Raw genomic sequence first — 18,653 nt, forward strand, 5'->3', positions numbered from 1 at the left:
AGGCTCCCCCGCCCATTCTTCATGAACAGATTATTATATGCATTTTTCTTCTTGTTTTTCTTTTTTCTTTTTATAATGAGAAAATTAAGTTGGGTGTACAGAGAACAAAGGCCTGATCCAGAAGGACCGCAAAGGATTACACAGGATCAGATTTGACTTATATGGATTACAGTTAAAAATCACGATGCAGATATAATTTGCAGAATTTGCAGCTGGCTGAAACAGACTTTAAAACTGAGATCAATTCCAAAGGACTCGTGGGATATCTGGTGGACAGATAATAATAAATTTCAAGAAACATTATACTCAGAATAAAGGTTGTTTGGTTGTCTAGAGAAGGATCTATAAAAACATTTATTTTTCCCCCCGTTGGGACTATTTTTATGCACTAATATTTAACAGCAACATAATAATACTAATTTCTACGTGTTATAGCAATATTAATACATTAACACACTAATATCATTATTATTGATAATATTCTTCAGTCTGTATGCAGAACATATCATTAAGAAAGCTCGATTAATTTAGAGGAAAATGGAATGAAAATTGGGGGGAGGAACATTAACAAATTGAGATATGCCGATGATACTACAATACTGGCAGAAAACAGTGAATACTTGAAACGACTACTGCTGAAAGTTAAAAGAGAAAGTGCCTAAGTAGGACTGCAGCTGAACATCAGGAAGACAAAAGTAATGACTACAGGAGAATTACACAACTTTAAGGTTGACAATGAGGAAATTGAAATTGTTGAAGACTTTCTATTCCTTGGTTCCATCATCAACCAAAAGGGAGACTGCAGCCAAGAAATCAGGAGGAGATTGAGACTGGGAAGGGCACTTATGAAGGAGCTAGAAAAGATGTTTAAGTGTAAGGATATGTCACTAGCCACCAAGATCAGGTTAATTCATGCCATCGTATTCCCTATTACTATGTATGGGTGTGAGAGCTCGACAGTGAAGAAAGCTGAAAGGAAGAAAGTACCGTAGATTCTTTTGAAATGTGGTGTTGGAGGAGAGTGTTACGGATACCCTGGACTGCCCAAAAAACAACAACAAATCAGTGGGTTTTAGATCAAATCAAGCCTGAACTGACCCTAGAAGCTAAAATGACTAAACTGAGGCTGTCGTACTTTGGACATATTATGAGAAGACAAGAGTCACTGGAAAAGATAATCATGCTAGGAAAAGTTGAAGGCAGCAGGAAAAGAAGAAGACTCAACAAGAGATGGATTGACTCTATAAAGGAAGCCACAGCCCTCAATTTGCAAGATCTGAAAAAGGCGGTTAAGGATAGGACACTTTGGAGGACATTGATTCATAGGGTCGCCATGAGTCGGAAACGACTTGATGACACTTAACACTCACACACATCATTATTATATTAATTATCATTACTTTATTTTATTTTTTGTACTGTTGCATATTATCTACATCCTTTTTATTATATTTCTCATGTAATTGGTGGTTAATAGTTTGAATCGTTTGAAATATTTGATTTATGAAAACAATTAAATATTTGATTTATGAATTTTGGCTCAATTTTTTAATCATAGTGTATGGAATAGATGATGAAATTATTGGAAAGGCTGAAGGAGCTCGGTATATTTAGCCTGGAGAGAACTGAGAATTGATATGATAACCCGTCTTCAAGTACTTAAATGGCTGTCATAAAGAGCAGGGGTGGGGAATGTCAAGCCCAGGAGCCATTTAAGGCCCGCAAAATCATTTGGTCTGGCCCTTCATGGGTCCTGGCAGATCTCTAGCTCAGAAGGATCTAAGACTGGCGATCCACCCTTTCCAGCAGACAGGAATAGCCTCTGTTCAAGGCGGATGTGAGTTTGTTTTGCTGAGAAAATGAACCCTTTTTTCCCCTTGCAGAAGAATCATTAGCTATGGAGCTTCTAGGACCGCCCAAGAAACTGTGTTAACCCTTTCCCACCCGGGCCATGGAGAAACGTACTCCCTCTGTACTACAAGAGGGCGGGGGCCGAAGTGGCAACAATGGAGGGATTAAAGGGGGCAGGGCCAGAATGCATGGGGGGTAGTTCTTAGCCAGTGTGTCCTCATTTCATCCCTGCAGGCGGAGGTAGCAGGAGCTGGCTGTAGAATCCGGCCCCGACCATGCGGAGCAGGAGCAACTCCGGCGTGCGACTGGATGGCTATGCCCGGCTGGTGCAACAGACCATCCTGTGCCACCAGGTGGGTGAGTGTGCCACTAGTTGGATGCCTGCCAGCTTGCCTGCATGGGGGGGTGTCATCTGGGCAGCTGCCTGCTTGGGGCTTGGTTGGTGCCCCCTCTCCCTTCTGGTTCTTTCCCCTCTAAGTCCTGCAAAAGACGTGTAGGGCCGGGAAAGTGCCGGATCAGGGTGTTATTGGACCGGGCTCCTTCACCTATAACCCGTGAGCGGCTTGTCGCTCACTCCATCTTGTGTTTGCTGCCCTGCCTGAATCTTTTGGGCCCAGCTGGGGACACCAGAGCTCAAAAGCGAGTCGCTGTACATGGCAGACACTCGGAGCCATCTCCGGCGTGCCTCTTGGCTAAATGTTTGACCAAATATAGCAGGCTAGTTTTTAAGTTGATAATTTTGTATGGCCCGCAAATGATGTTATAAATATCCAAATGGCCCTTGGCAGAAAAAAGGTTCCCCACCCCTGATATAGAGGATGGTGCGGAGTTGTTTTCTGTTGCCCCAGAAGGTTGGACCAAAACCAATGGGTTGAAATTACATCAAAAGAGTTTTGATGTGCAAAACAATACAAAGCCTAGCAATGTAAAAACAACAAACAATATAAAAACCATATCAAATATACACATTAACCCAACACAAATACCAGAAACCAAGTGGGCTAGCAGTAATTAAACACCATTAAAATAGCTACAACCGTACCTATCCTATCAATAAGCTGATAACAGTAATGAGCTTGTGAATTCCCCAGGTTTTTTGGCACCCATCAGAAATAGATATATTCAAGTGCCAGCAGAGTACTTATCATTTTTAGAGCTGAACAAGCAAAGGAAAGACTTTAAACTAGAGAGATGCTCTGCTTTACCTTTGGCAATCCTACAAGGTAGATATAAAAAGCTTCCGAGAACAGAATGGGTGTGACCTTGTAAGTCGGAGGAATTAGAGTCTATAGGGCATGTTGTATTCAGGTGCCCTTTTTACAAGGAAGCTTGTTGTAAGTTAATCATTCCCCTGCTCAGCCAATTTACAGTCAGCTCAGAGGAAGAGAAAATTAAGAGTCTCCTCTGGAAAGGGACTGTCCAGACAGTAAAAGAGGTAGCTAAATGTTGTGCAGTTGCATATAAAGCTCACCATTTAAAGTTGGGTTATGGTAATTAGATTAAATCATATTTGGTTAATTTTCATTTAATATAAACCATGCATGTTTTTGGTTAAATTGTTTGCAATTTTGTATCCTCTGTACAAACGATACTGGTGTATGCTGTATTAATAAATCTGAATCTGAGCTGACAACAGTAAATCATCAGCATCTCTGGATCTAGACAGCCTAGAGCAAGGGCCCCCAATGTGGTGCCTGGGGTTGCCACGGCACCCACTTAATGTTTTTAGAAAGTGGGCAGAACCAGGTGGAGTCTTCGCCCAGCAGGGCTTCGGATGGGCTGTGGATATTTTTTAAAAAGTTGCTTCAGCAACAGCTCCCCCACAGCACAAGAACCTTCACTGTGTTACTTCTTGTGCGTTCATTTTAAAAGGCATCCTGTTAAGCAGAGATTGTTTGAAATGCTGACCAACAGAGGTACGCTCAGCTTCCCTCCCTGCTGTTTTGTGGGTGACTCCACCTCCTGTAGCAGTTATTTTCTGGTTGCACCCACCACACTTTTGTCAGAATTCCAGATGTACCTGCAGGCTTGTAAAGGTTGGGGACCCCTCTGGCCTAGAGACTTACAACCCGTTCCTGAAAACCAGGGAGCTACGCAGGGGCGGGGAGAGGCGCAGCAACAGCGCAGGTGGGTGGGGAAAACAAGGAACCAAAACCCAGATTAAACAAAAATTAGCTGATAACAAGGCAAGTAAAGAAAGAACTTGAAGAACATACAATAAAACAATTGTTTAAATACCACAGAAGTAGGAAATCAGCCACAAAGGCAATTACAAAACACTCCTAAGGGCCATCTGTTAGCTGCTCAAGGTAGTAAGTCCTACACAGCCAAACTCTGACACCACAGTATTTGGAAGTAACATCCTGCCAGCACTATAGTGGTACAGACCTGGCACTGGTGCAGCCCTACAAATAAAGGGGCCAGACATGGTTAGCAGCAAGACATACCCTGAGGAACCCCTGAGAGGGGAAGCATGGGAACCAAAAGAGCACCATGCACTGGAACCCACTTCTGTCCTTGTGTCTCTATGGCTGTTTGCCGGCCACTCTCCTCCAGCAAGCACAGCGATCAGGATGGATCCCATGTACAATGCACTGCCCCATGCCTCTGAGGCTAACACATGACAATAGCCGTAGTGACCAGTGTGCCTCTAGCTGCTCTGTGAGGTTGCCAACTCTCTTGGCTCCTGCACCACTGCAAACCGCTTAACAGGACAGTTGCTTGATCAGCACAGCCTCTCATGAGTATGCAGTGACAGGGGCATCTACGCCTGTGATGATTTGGTCTGTCCGGGCAGATTTCACAGGCACAGGGCCCTTCCTTTACCCAGAGAGCTGGCCATCCCATCTATCTGACTTGCTTTCAGAACTCCAGTCCCGATGCTGCTCAATAGATGTGTAGATCACTTCGCAGCTGTGTCTTACTGGTGCTAAGTAGATAAGGAAGGATACAGTGCCACCCCCTGCTCATTACTTACCTCAGCAGTCTTCAGCATCGTATTCTTATTAGGAGAGGGATGTGAGGGTTGTCCACTATCTGCACAGATGTGCTTTAGCCAAAGGGAGGGGTAGGCTCCTTAGGGTTCACAATCCCCCACTTTGTCAGCCTATTATAAACCACACAAGCTACATGGAGGAGAATTCTAGGGCTAAATAGAAGCAGATTGTGGTGGTAAAGAAACTCATCAATGGCACAGAAGAGTAAACACAGGAGGAGGTGTTACACAAAATTATTGGCTGCTCCAAATCCCAATGAGTGGCCCATCTCAGCTTAGCCTGGGACTTGGCTGTGTCTACCACTCTTTGTGCCTGAGCCCTCTGGATCACCTGTACAGTGTTTGCTCAAATAAGCTTTCGTACATTTTATTATCCTTGGTCTACCTCAATATTCAAAGCCAGAATACCAAGAAGTGGCTTTTCCCATTCTTTCAGCTTAATACAAAAAGGGAGGGTGGAGCCTTATATATACATGGCTTTATAAACAGTATTTTCATCATCGGTCTTCTGTGCAACCCCACACTGAGATTATCAGGCCACTCACCATGGAGGTGGGGTGATGCTCTCATTGGAAAAGAGAGCGCAGGGCAGCTTTGCTGACTGGCGTCTCCTTTCTGGTGTTGATATCCACAGCATAATGCCTCATAAACATGTCCGAAGACTACCAAGTCGCTGCCCTGCAAACGTCTGCCAACAGGGAACCCACACAAATGCTGCAGTTGTGGATGCCCCTTGTGCTCTTATGCAGTAAACCCTGACATAGGGTGGACAGGGTGGTTAGGCTGGAAGGTAGCACAGCTTGATTACAGCAGTTATCCATTGTGAGAAGGTCTGTAAAAAGACCACTTCGTTTTTGGAGGGGCCCAAATAGCAAAGAAAACTGTGGGATTTCCAAAAGGGTCTTGTTCTATGTAAATAATATACTCAAGCTCTCCTAGGTTAATTAATCTAGACAGATACAATTGTTTTCACCATCAGAGAAGAAACAATGCCACTGTCTATGTCGCCCAGGCCTTGTCATCAGAATAACGCCACACATGCAGGAACATGTGCGTGGGTACATTTGTGAGAAAAAAAAAGATGCCCTCTGGCTTCCAAAATACTCAAGCTTCTGGAGCAGCATCTTACTGTTCAGAAGCATCGCTCTTCTGTTGGTTGCCCTGGAGATGCATAAGCATTACATACCAAATTTCTGATACAGTACTTGGAAAACTACAATCTAACGGCTTCACGTTCCAGAGAGTTAGCCATGTTAAGTCTGTTCTGTTGCAGTAGGCCAAAAAGGGAACTTATGGCCCCATAAAAGACCAACCGATAAATACATTGTGGCATAAACTTTTGTGAACTAGTATCCACTTCAACCAATGCAATTCCAAACTTAAGTTAACAGGCTATTCCTTGAATTCGATCAGTCGAGATTAGAAAGGCATTCCTAGAAAATTTCTGAAGAGATTATGGTTGGCCAATTTCATCCCTCACCCCCAAGGCTTTCTCCTTGTTCAACAAAGTTATTGCTCAATTGTTCTCAAGACTCACCTAAATTTTTGCCTCTGTTGGTTCCAAGTTGCTCTTTGAATCTCTCCTTTGATTACATTTTTATTTATCATCTCCCAATGCTAGCTTTTTCCTAAAAGTCTAAATGGTTATCTGCTCCCAGCTCCTGCTTCTACCTCAGCTGAGCTACTTCAGGACAAACCCAGGTTCATCTACCACTGGGCTTTGCACTGATCTCACAGATGACTTCACAAAGCTGGGGGTGGTTACTGATGTCACAGTGCAAAGTTTGACTTCTCTGTCTTTTCAAAGCCTGGCGTGGTCCAGGCACCTCATTTTCTCCTCCTCGTTACCTGGTCCCTGAAACAGAAAAACCTACTGCATTCAGTTGCAATCTGGGTGGAATTAATTCCATTAATAAATCCTGAAAAGAACTACCTTGATAGAAAGAAAGGCCGTTTGTAGACAAATCAAGCAGCTGCCACTGCTTGATTCATGATCTGTGAACTCCCTGGGTTGAGTAGGTTGAGCAGGTTTCCATTCCAAAGAAAGGCAAGTGCTGACAGCCAGCATGATGTGGTGGTTAGCACATCGGATGAGGATCTGGTAGACCCAGGTTTGAGTTTCCACTCTGCCATGGAATCTTGCTGGGTGACCTTGGGCCAGTTACATGGTCTCAGCCTAACCTACCTCAAAGATATACTGTGAGGATAAAGTGGAGAGATCAAAGTTTGTAGTTTTGGGTCCCATTGGGGAGAAAAGCAGAGTATAAATAAAAAAATAAAATAGCATAAGGACCTAGAAGTGGTCTCACAGAGGGCCAAAATGCTACACACATTTACCTGGGAGCAGGTTCTATTGAGGCCTGACCTGGATGGCCCAGGCTAGCCTGATCTCGTCAGATCTCAGAAGCTAAGCAGGGTCAGCCCTGGTTAGTCTTTGGATGGGAGACCACCAAGAAATACCAGGGTTGCTGTGCAGAGGAAGGCACTGGCAAACCACCTCTGTTAGTCTCTTGCGATGAAAACCCCCAAAAGGAATCGCCATAAGTCGGCACTTTACACACACACACACGCAGGTAGGTTCTATTGATCTCAGTGGGGTTTATTTCTTAGTTTCAGGACTGTATGCAATCAGAACTTTGCAAGTACTGCCAGAGAGAAGCAAATGGCAGACTTTTCATTTCCTCCTTTCTAGCCTGACATCACCAACCATCATTTTATCACACCCACAGGCATGTGAGCAGATTTATGTGGGGAATAACCTTGTCTGTTTGCCCAGGGAGTGGAAAACAGTTATCATTTACTCAAAAAGGTGGCTGTGAGTAGCATGTTCAGCAGAAAAAGGACAACAGAGACCAGATGTACAGAAATGGAGAATAAGACAGAGAAGGAGTGGGTCTGTTGGAGCAGAGGGGCCCAGTGATCCAGGTGTGAGGCTCTAACTAACAGAGAGAAGGAAAATGCCTGCTGTGTGGCTTGGAAAATAAAGGGAGACAGATTACGATGGAGAGCAAAGATATACTTTTCCTAGACTGTGCAGAAATCAGATGGAATGAGGAGGGATGCAGTGTGTTGGTAACCGATGTTGTAATCTAAGTTGTGGCCAACTTATGGTGACCCTGTAGGGTTTTCAAGGCAAGATACATTCAGAGGTGGTTTGCCATTGCCTGCCTCTGTATCACAACCCTGGACTTCCTTGGTGGTCTCCAATCCAAATATTAACCAGGGTTGATCCTGTTTAGCTTCCAAGATCTGATCAGATTGGGCTAGCCTGTGCTATCCAAGTCAGGACAGAGACAAAACTATAGAACAGATTAAATTACCAGAGAAGGGCAGCAGGAAGAGAAGTTTTTTGTCTTCTTTCCCATCCCAGTGTGGCATGATAACTTTTGTAACTTGACCAATTTGCACAACTTGTCCTCCCCAGTTTCTTTCGCCAAAAAGCGTCTTCAAAAGTTGTTGTTTGTTGTGAGATCCATCTGGAGACACCAAACATGGGGATTGTTCCCTATGCTCTGGGCTTGCCTCACAGGGGCTGGGACTTGCTCCCACATGCAATACCTACATTCATTTTGGGAGTGAGGGGTGCACAACTTGTGGCATTCCAAACTGCACACAGCCCACTTACTGTATATAGCCTGCCACAAGGAGTGTAATAATGGTCTTGGTTTGTTTTTGGTTTTTTGCCTGCCTGAGACTGTGCACAATATAGGATTAGTGGGCAACATCTGGCTTGGTGGTGACAAGTTGTATAAATATAGAGATCAAGCCTAAGCAGGTTTGCACAGACTCCTACTCAGATCTATGCAATGGGGCTTGCTCCTAGGAAGGTGTTCTTAAAACCTGTACTTAAAAGCATCACAATAGCAAGGAATTAGACAGAAGGGAAGGAATAAAGGAAGGGAAATAACAGGCAGTCTCAATAAAGGAAGGGATAGGAAATAGGAATAGGCAGCATATTATTATTAATAATAATAACTAATATATCAAAGCCACAGCCCTCGATTTGCAAGACCTGAGCAAGGCTGTCAAAGATAGGACATTTTGGAGGACATTGATGCATAGGGTCGCCATAAGTCAGAAGCGACTTGATGGCAATTAACACACACACAAGTAGGACTTGCAAAATTTTGCAGTTATACTTTATTATTTTCTGTCGTTTAATTGTATTTTCATACCACAGACTTGCACTGTGTTCAATGCACTGTATATTATTCAAAATGTGTTTAAGACACATGTACACAGAAGACTCACAACAAATACTTCCCATAGGCAAACACTATATGTACTGGGCAGGGAAACCATGTTGCCCACCGTTCCTTATGCCTGGCTTCCTTGTATGTCGATTGTATTTACAGAAAGTTATTTGGCTTGCAGTAAAGATTAACCAACTGTGTCACTTCCTTGCAAAATGAGTTTTCAGAGAACCTACCTAACCTGTCAGGAAGAGAAGCCCAGTCTAAGCAGCAGTTATTTTGTACAGAAAAAGGGTCTTGGGCTGCATTAACAGAAGTATAGTGTCCAGATCACACGAAGTGCTGGTGGTATCGTTTTACACTGCTCTGGTTAGACCTCACCTAGAGTACTGTGTTCAGTTTTGGGAGCCACAATTTAAGAAAGATGTAGAGAAGCTGGAACGTGTCCAGAGGAGGGCAACAAGGATGGTGAGGGGTCTGGAGACCAAGTCCTATGAGGAAACGTTGAAGGACCTGGGTATGTTTAGCCTGAAGAGGAGAAGACTGAGAGGGGATATGGTAACCATCTTAAAGTACTTGAAAGGCTGTCATAGAGAGAATGGTGTCGAGTTGTTTTCTGTTGCCCCAGGAGGTCGGACCAGAACCAACGGGTTGAAATTAAATCAAAACAGTTTCCGTCTAGACATTAGGAAGAATTTTCTAACAGATTCAGACACCTTTATTGGCATAGTAAAATAGAACAAGGGAGCATAAATACAGGCACCTGCAAGGATTCACAAACAACAACTGACCAAAACTCAGCCATCAAGTTAAAACACTTCAATCTAAAAATTATAACAATACATTCATCCAGCCAGCGGATATGAACTGCAGCGAACACCGGCACCCTTCCAGTTGATGATGCCCAGTTCCTACAAATTACCTCAGTTGGTTCTAAACTATTTATTCTTTACCCTCTTTTTATTTTTGATGACAATCATCAGAAACTCTGCCACATGTTCGGTGACAGCAGGGGTCTTGTTCTCTAATAAAAATTTGATGCCATCATGTGCTAAGTTTTTTAAGGGTGTAATGTGAGGATTGATTAATTCTAGACGTTATGATACAGGGGACAATACAAAAGGATATGCTCAACTGATTCTGGTTCTGTCATCTGACAGCTGCAAATTCTTTTGTTCCAGGGGATACCCCTGTATCTGCCAGAAACTATAGCTGATGGGAATATGTTTAATCTAGCTAACATAAAGGCTCTGCGCTGGGAGGGGTGGGTTAAGTTGAAAAAATAATTGGCCATTGATCTTTTTGGAAAGGCAAGGCCAAAAGATGTAGGTGAGCAGATCTTGTTTGCTCCAGCATTTATTTTCTGCAATTCCATATCGCAAATTCTCCCTGTAATTGTCCGAAGAATATAAACATCCCCGAAGTTTGCCAACCCCTCTATATCAATGCCAAACGTATTGATTTTCCTTTGTATGAATTCAGACCATTTAAATACATAAGGGTCGGCAACCAAACTGGCTATAAGGCTATTTGAGGGGGCACGAAAGTGTAAGCGCAGCCAGAACTTAATAGTAGAGATCCAGGCTCTACTTTCAATAAGATGAAGCCTAACTCCGTGCAGTGTATGGTAACCAACTGAGTTGGGTATACCAAGTATGCGCCGCAAGATAGTCGAGCAAGGGGGTCCACCCACCAGTCCATATTGTTCTTGATGAGTTCTGCGGGTATACTGTCGGAGCCAGGAGCTTTGTTTGGTTTAAGGCTAGTTATAAGATCGCATATCTCCTCTGGGGAGACAGGTGGCCATTCAGGTATATCTAGGCAATTCGGTAGTTCTCCGTCGAACCCAACAGAAAGTGGGTCATTAAAAAGAGTAATAGTGGGAGACCCATTTCTGGGCTGATATTAAGGAATTAGAATTCCCACTGTATGCGTGTCTTGACCTAGATATCATGATCCAAAATGCTTTATTGTTTTTACTTTTAAATGCATTGTGAAGTTGGAACCATTGCTCTAAAGAGTAGGCGTGTTTCTTACGAGTTAAGAGGACTTGGCATTCTTTCCTCAGTTCGTAATATCTAGAGATAGGCCAATCACAAGATCCAGAACGGATTTGGCGGAATAAACGAAGACCCTTTTTTGCATTAGCACATTCTTTATCAAACCAAGGACACACTGAATCAACCTTGGAGTTAACTCTGAAAGGTTGTGAGAAGCCCTCCAAATTTGTGATGATGGTGTTATAACACAGGAGAGCCTCTGTCATGCTCTTTGCACTAGATAGTTTAAGATTTAGCTGAAAAGCGCTATTACTGGACAGCCATTGATTAATTTGAGTCTGACATTCAGCTGTCCACTTAATCCTTTTAAGGTTGTGATTGTTCGGGATACCCAAACAGGATGAAAAAGAGTTTTCTGGGACCAAATCAAATTTAAAAGACAGTAAAGTTGGTTGGTGGTCACTGGGGGTGTGGGGGGGGGGGAGGTAGTTGTGAATGTCCTGCATTGTGCAGGGGGTTGGACTAGATTACCCTAGTGGTCCCTTCCAACTCTATAATTCTATGATTCTATGATCTTTCATACCTTACCAAACCATTTTTGGTATCCTCTGACATTTCTATCAAGCTGATGTCAGCAGTAATGACAACAACTGTTTTTCTCAGGTGAAATCTTGGATCGACATCTAGGTGATCTAACAACATTATATGGATCCAGGAAAGTTAAGTAGCTAGTTATTTTATGATATCAGGATGCCCCAGAATTTCTGTAACTTTGCACAAGGTGACAAATAAGGGGCTCCTAATTTCCTTCATGGGAGAGTTGGTATGGTGTAGTCCAATCTTGTCAAATCTCAGAAGCTAAGTAGAATCGGTAATTGGAAGGCAATGGCAAACCTCCTCTGCTTCTCACTTGCCTTGAAAGCCCCTTGCTGGGGTCACCATAAGTCAGCTGTGACCTAACAACACAGTTCACACACACAATTTCCTTCATTCTTTCTAACACAAATTCAAATCTATGATGGCGTCTGGTGGGCATCAGATACCACCTGGATAAAATTTTATGTAATTCTTTGATACCAGGCGACGAAGATTATCAATTAGCTCCCTCAGAGTAATTTAATGCAGTCTCTATGCCATATGTTCACCAATGTTTGTAATTCTGATTATTCCCTCATCACAACAGGGAATTTGTGTTTGTAATGTTCTATGAAAAAGAAAAATTAAACCTAAACAAACAATGAAAATAAAGGTAAGCAACTGCTCCATAAGTCTGGTTTCTTTTAGAAAATCTCAGAGTATACCATAATGACAAAGCAATACCCCTAGACAATACCTGGATAGGGCTTTTGGAAATATACTTTCCTTCTTCTAAAAAAAATCCTAAATTATTATTCTATCAAAGTGGGCTGAAACTGCTCTTTGACAGTGCTTTGTTGATTTCAGACATACCCCAAGAACTTTCTTCATCCATACTTCTATAATAAAAATAATTGACTGAAACATAGGAAGGCTGGGTTCTAATCATTCTGCTGCCATGAATTCACAAAATTGTATTTGGCAAATCCCTTCAACATAGCTTCAGTTCTCCACTGAAAAAATGAAATTGTACCATTTTATCCTGTTCCCATTTACTAGGTAGCAATATCATCCTTCTAAGAAAATATGTTTAGAATTGGAACTACCGTGATTGACCTTCCAAAGTTATGCAGGAAACTGAAAAGAACAAATATTGAGGAAACTTACATGAGCACAGATCAGACTATAAATCAAACATCTAATGTATATTTAGATATATCTGTAATACTATTCTTTCTTCTGGTATAACAGCAGATGGCAGCATAAGCAAGCAATGAACAGTATGCTTTTAAATGCAATATAAAATCCTTTTAATCTTATTCAGAAGTCCATAGATGATCTTTGAATGTAGAAGATACTGTCCTATTTAAAGTTTCCTTGTGTGTGAGCAAGTGTATTTTTTTTAAACACAGCAAAGATTCTTCCAACACAGACTAGAACAATCACAAGAGAGGTGAAATGCAAGGACAAAACTAATATCATAAGTTTACCACAAGGTGGCATAGAAATATTAGAATTGAGAACAGAGTAGGAAGACAACTCAAGGGATTCCAGATACATGCAGGGGTCAGTTTTGGTGACATTCAAAGGCTATTATTGAAAAGAAAAGGAGAAATAAGTGCTGTAAAATAATATGGCCACTCAAATAAATTAGATGGCTGGTTCTTGGAATCTTACGACCTTTTATTCATGTCATACATTATCTACAGAAAATATTTAAAATTTCCAGGTATTTATTTAACGAAATTTATATCTCACCTTTCTGCCTTTATAAGGGTCACCAAGGTGGCTAAGAAATTAAAATATACACAATAAAATCACATTTTAAAACCATTAAAACCAACCAAAAAGAACACTTACAGTAAGCTATACTCAGTAGTGTAGACCACAGACCCTAATCATTTATCCAAGTAAGTTTGTGAACCATTTTGTACAGTGCAGTCCTATTACCTGCACAGAAAAGATCCCTTGAAATAATTCAGTTTTGCATAGTTTGCAGAAAGCCAGGAGAGTGGGAGCACGCCATTCCAAAAGGAGGGAGCCACAGTGGAGAAAGCATGTGTATGGGCAGTTGTTGTTTTTCCCCATTTGCAGGTTGGCACCTGCAGAAGCTTCAGTGTGTTCCTAGCTAACTGCTCCCTCCCTCCACATTTATGGGGAGGGAGACAAAGACCACCATCCAGCCATGAATTAACACTAGGATTGCCAACCTCCAGGTGCTAGCTGAAGATCTCCTGCTATTACAATAGCTCTCCAGACGATAGAGATCAGTTCACCTGGAGAAAACGGCCGACAACTGGATTCTAAGTCCATCCCCTCCCCAAACCCCGTCCCTCCTCAGGCTCTGCCCTAAACGTCCGGCGAAGAGGGACCTGGCAACCCTAATTAACACTCCTGCCACCCTGCAGCTCTGTTCAGTAAAGGTCAGAATTCAGTCTGCTTGTGTGGAGAAAGGACACTGCTGGGAGCTTCGACTCTCGACAGCATACACTCTGAAAAACCTGTTGGTCACTGTGGTGCTACTGGACTCGAGTCTAACTTGTTCTAGTGCAGATCAACACAGCTAGCCTCTGAAACACGCCTTTGTGGTTGGCAGAGAAAGTTCCTGGAAGCCGAATCAACATTTCTCATAATCCTTACTAGCCAAGCATTCCTTCCTTCACCTTGAGCTATGGAAAGCAACAGAAAGTAAAACAAGCACATGCAAAGGGGGCAGGGAGAAGCTCAGAGAGAGGTCAGAGCTTTGGTTTCTGTCACTACTTCTGGATTCATCTTAAACTATAATTTACCTGCTGTGTGTTTCAAACTTTTGGTTTCTGCTACTCTTTCCCACCAACTGGCACAGTCAAGGACATAACACACACACACACACACACACATTGTCAGTAAAAGGGGCCAGGGCAGGCATAAGGAATTGGAGATCCCTGATAAGATTCCATTCATTTCTTTCTGAATTTGACTGGCTTGTGGTATAGCTTTCTTCGTGCGTCTCTGGAGATGCCCCACAGCTAGGGTTGCCAAACTCCAGGTGGTGGCTGGAGATCTCCTGGAATTACAACTGGTCTCCAGCCAACAGAGATCAGTTCCCCTGGAGAAAACGGCTGCTTTGGAAATTGGTGTCTATGGCATTATACCCTGCTGAGGTCCCGTCCCTCCACAAACTCCACCCTCCCCAGGCTCCACCCCCAAAATCTCCAGGAATTTCACAACCAGGAACTGGCAACCCTACCCACAGCATACTTTAAAAAAAGGAAGACAAAACTAAAAGCATTGAAACACCAAGTCAAGACATTCACAGCTGATACTTATATAAGGTTGCCAACTTATACTTATCTTCCTCAGAATAGGCTATATATTAAGGGAACATAACATAAGAACTACTATATAACATGTATGCCAATTAAAGGTATTATTAAATGTATTAAAGGTAAATTAAAGGTATTTTTCCTTTAATTTACCTCTACTGGTAATTAACACCCAATAAGCATCTGCAGCTGTTACTGAACTTCAATGCTATTTCTAGTCCCTCCACAAAATTGTATTAGAGAACATCTCTCATTCTGACGTGTGAACTAGCCACTGAGCAGTCCACATGTGAGTATTACCTTTTATATATTAATAGACTATAATACTGTAGTTAAATGCACCTTTTTTATTAACAATGCTTAAAATATACTGAAAATGTTAAAATACTTTGCTGTTAAAATTTTCTGCTAAAAATATTTTTGGCAGACTACATGTTATACAGTAGTTCTTATGTTATGTTCCCTTAATATATAGCCTATTCTGAGGAAGATTCTGCAGGCACCTTCATTAGGTTCACACTGTGAACTCAAAGGATTTTATTTCTTGGACATTTTGTATTTTTGTACTTTTGCATTTCATATATAATTGTATTTTGTATACAAGCCTTGTCTTGTTACATGTGTTTGCACCTAGTTGCACTTTATTGATATATTTACAACAACGCTCACCCTTGCATACTACTTGTTGTTTGGCTATTCTGTTGTTCTTTATCTACTACCTACATAACAACAGGCTAACTATATTTTGATTCAACTTCCAGGTACTAGCTGGAGATCTCCCTCAATTACAACTGATCTCCAGCCGATAGAGATCAATTCACCTGGAGAAAATGGCCGCTTTGGCAATTGGACTCTATGGCATTGAAGTCCCTCCCATCCCCAAACCCCGCCCTCCTCAGGCTCCACACCAAAAATCTCCACGTATTTCCCAACTTGGAGCTGGCAACTCTATATTTATATGAGGGTCTTTTGGTTCCCAAAGGATTTGGCCATACAGTACTAGAAATTCTAAGCACATAGTCTGAGATCTGATCATGCAGGGATCACCAATTTCTTAGATCTAAGTGTTTGTACAAGGGCTTTCCTGCACAGTCAGTCAAACTTTTCTGCAAGGGTACCTTAACCTTTGTACAGTACACTCACGGGCCCATTTTAATGGCTATTATGTGATTACACATGTAAGAAATAGGGAGAGAGAAAATTTGTTGTGGTTGTTCCTATTTTTATTAACCTTTACTAGATTCTAATCTGACATTTTCCTGAACTGAAAAGAGGGCATTTAATTAATAAAAACAAAACAGCAGCACATTGTTGTGGGTAACTCTGCCATTCACAACTTTCTAAAAAAATAACAAAATTAAAATATACAAGTTAAAAATATAACAAGGCAACTTAAAGGGGTCTCAAAATGATGCGGGGAACTGGGGAAAGGAGAAGAGTTGTATCACTCCTCAAATAATGTCACATAGATGTTCAAAAGATTTATGAGGCCATAATAGCAATGAGTCCCCTGTTTGGGAGAAAGTATCACATTTTCTTGATGTGCAGAAATTGTACCAGTTGCTCAGAAAATTTACAAGAATAATTCTAACAGGGTTACACACTCCTAAGCTCATTGACTTTGATGGACTCAGAAGGATGTAACTCTGTTTAAGACAGCCCTGAAATCTTTTCTGTAAGAGAGACAAATCGTGTGGGAAGATATGAGGATCATGCTCAACAAAAGAAAAAAAGCTGATCTCACACACTCAGCGTAACCTACCACACAGGGTTGTTGTGAGGATAAAATGGAGGAGAACAGTGGAAGTTGCTTTGGGTCCCAACTGGGGAGAACAGTGATGTGTAAACGAACCAGACAATAAATGGCTTCATCAATGCAACGCTGAAATAGAAAAACCACTTCATGAATGAATTAAGGACCTGCTTTTCATGCACTGGCAAACCACCCCATAAACAAAGTCTGCCTAGTAAACGTCGGGTTGCAACGTCACCCCATGGGTCAGGAATGACCTGGTGCTTTCACAGGGGACCTTTACCTTTTTTCATGCCTGCAATATTACATTTGAAGGGGGAGATTGCTTATCCTCCTTGAGGTGAAATGTTGGGGCCCCAGCTACAGAAATGGCGTATATATCTCCCACACCCCATTCTCTTTTGGACATTACACCCAAAGCATGAGAAAGGGATGCTCATAAGTGAATCAAACAGTCCCAACCAGAGAAAGCATGAGAAAACTACTTCCTTCAGAAAGAAAGGAAATACATTTGAAATCATTATCTAAAATAATTTCCTTTTCAGAAAAACAAGGTGATTGAACCAAAAAATAGCTCTCGTATGCAATGGGATTTTCATCATCAGTAAAGAACAAACTAAAATAACCGCTGAAATTACGTTTAACATTGTCTAAAAGCTTTGAAAATGTGTAGAATCCTCATCATGGGAAAACATAGCTAGGATCATCTTTAGGATCTTAACACCAAGACCTGAAAAAAGTTGCTTAAAATCTGCTTCCCCCCTCTTTATAAAATTTTGAACCATCTGGCCTTATGAAGTGTTCTGGGGAACTCAAAAGCATGCATACTGTTAATCTATTTATGTGTAACCTTGCAATAGACTTCTAAACACGAGCAAAAAAATGGTACTTATTGTATACATGCAAATTTTACCAACTCCAGTGACATTTAGGTGCATTTTTACAGAGTGGCCTATCCACCAGTCTTACCACAAGATGGCACAGAAATACAAAAAGTATCACTCAAGAGTACTGGAATTTCCACCAGGTGTCAACCAAGGGAAAACAAGAATGACTTAATCGATCAAATAACTTTGAGACAGCTGTGCAAAAACAATTCTGTGCACCCAAACTCTGTTTTACAACCCCTCCCTAAACATGTTTACTCAGAAATAAGTCCCAAGGGATTCAGTACTTCCTGATATATTTGCTTAGGATTGCAACTCTGCAGTATGTTTACTCAGCTTCCAATGCACACTTACTTGGGAATAAGCACCTTGGAGTAATCCCTTCTGGGACTTTCTTCTAAGTATGTAGGGAGCAGAAATTCTACATGCAAATTCTGATCTTCCCAGCATATCAAGATCTGGGAAGGCTGCCGGGACAGAGAAAACACAAGGAGAGGAATGCAAATCCTAGAGGACTGGGATTCTATCACAGTGTACACCTCAGCACGATAGCAATCTCCAGTGCAGCATTTCCTTCCTACAGCTGATCTGGTAATACTTAGCGCAGCTGGAAGTTGAGGGAACAAGCAAAACCATTTTGCACCCTAAAAGAACTACCAACAAACTAGAAAAGAGCAAGAGTCCAGTAGCACCTTAAAGACTAACAAAAATATTTCCTAGCAGGGTATGAGCTTTTGTGAGCCACAGCTCCCTTCTTCAGATCATTTGATCAGCATCTTCAAAACGAAAGCTCATACCCTGCCGAAAAATATTTTTGTGAGTCTTTAAGCTGCTACTGGACTCTTGCCCTTTTCTACTCCTGCAGACAGACTAACACGGCGACCCACTGGGAATTAATTTAGTGGGTGTGAGTTGATCTATGAATGAATGGGAAAGATTTCCAAAAATATTTTTCAAAAAGGGCAAGAGTCCAGTAGCACCTTAAAGACTAACAAAAATATTTTCTGGTAGGGTATGAGCTTTCGTGAGCCACAGCTCACTTCTTCAGATACAGCTAGAATGTGAATCCATCGGTCTTTAAGTAGAGGAACAG

The sequence above is a fragment of the Euleptes europaea genome, chromosome 4 (assembly GCF_029931775.1).
Source record: "Euleptes europaea isolate rEulEur1 chromosome 4, rEulEur1.hap1, whole genome shotgun sequence".
Taxonomy (NCBI): domain Eukaryota; kingdom Metazoa; phylum Chordata; class Lepidosauria; order Squamata; family Sphaerodactylidae; genus Euleptes; species Euleptes europaea.